The sequence below is a fragment of the Liolophura sinensis genome, chromosome 10 (genome assembly GCF_032854445.1).
Source record: "Liolophura sinensis isolate JHLJ2023 chromosome 10, CUHK_Ljap_v2, whole genome shotgun sequence".
NCBI lineage: Eukaryota > Metazoa > Mollusca > Polyplacophora > Chitonida > Chitonidae > Liolophura > Liolophura sinensis.
Genome location: NC_088304.1, coordinates 1,492,503 through 1,494,035, shown reverse-complemented (window position 1 = coordinate 1,494,035; position 1,533 = coordinate 1,492,503).

Below are 1,533 nucleotides of genomic sequence, written 5' to 3'. Positions count from 1 at the left end.
ATGTTTTTCAGGTTCTCGGTACAGTGTCGTGGCCACCTCTAAAACCGGTGAGCGCCATAAAGCTCATAGATGACTTTGTTTACCCCAAGTAAGCATAGGATTATGGAAAAGTAAGCATACATATCCCCAAACAACTGAGAAGTCACATATTTTATGTTTTCAATTAATATATTTCAGTCAAATTTTGGCATTGTAGGTGTGTTGCCTCTCGAAGCCTTAGTTATAGGGGAGTTCGGTAAATATCTTTCAACAACCTAGAGAGTTACAGGACCCATAAATGGTGATCTCTTGATGATTCTGTCAGTGAGTTTGCATGTCAGATCAACTACTTTTCTGTCCATTCATTGTTATATTATTTGTAATTTGCGTATTTTATTCTATATCGATACACGCATGTCTTTAAAGAGAAAAATGTTGTAGTTTTGTACAGTTTTTGACAGGTGTCATGTAAAAAAAAGAAAATAAAATTTTTGTCTTGTACAGAGGTTCTTCATTTCTTAAATTTAGTGTGGTAAATTTCTTACTTTATCCAACTTTATAAATTTATTTATATTGATGTTCTCAATGAGAAAGTTTTCACTGAAGGCCCAGTGACACCCACACATACAGCCATAGTTGAGACAACCTTCGGACGAAAAAGTGTTTCGTCATCGTACATCTTGGACTGATTGCACGATATGCCGTAGAGGATCTAGGCGACTATTGATCAGGCATGAGATTTGTCCTCTTCTTGGAGGGATTGCATGATATGTTGTAGAGGATCTAGGCGACTATTGATCAGGCATAAGATTTGTCCTCTTCTTGGAGGGATTGCATGATATGTTGTAGAGGATCTAGGCGACTATTGATCAGGCATGAGATTTGTCCTCTTCTTGGAGGGATTCCTCTTTATTTACATTTAAAATGTTCAGAATTTTCTTCAAAAATGCCAAATATGACAAAATTATGTGTGTGATGTATAGTTTCCTCTTTTGCATCCCAATGTTCGTCTCAAAACACCAGCTGCGACCAATGTTACTGGGTGCCATTATTCTAATACTGATCGGTCGGTCGGTCGGACTATCATGAATCTGCACAGTTTGGTCACAGAGAGCCTTTATTTCCATACAATCCTGTGACTCCTGGGATAAAGAGGTCTGCATGCAAAAATCAAATGATGAGTTCAGATGTGACTGGTATTGGAATCAATATTCTAACACAAATCCTCCCACCATAATGCTGGCCACTGTCCTCTAAGTGAAATATTTTTAAGTACGGCGTAAAACACTAATGAAATAAATAAATAAATAAATAAATCATACACAAATACTAAGGATATTTGCCGCCTTCGTACCATTTGTTTAAAAAAAATTACGGTATACGGACACTTTGGTCTCGATAAAGATGCCGATAGTACAAGGATTAAATCCACTGACTGGTTGGATATCGTGCAGTTTAACAGCATTTATAAATTATAATAGACCATAGTGTCCTATCAAGATGGGCATTCATGAAAAACTTGAATAAAACCTGGCTCTAGGTCTAAATCAGTAT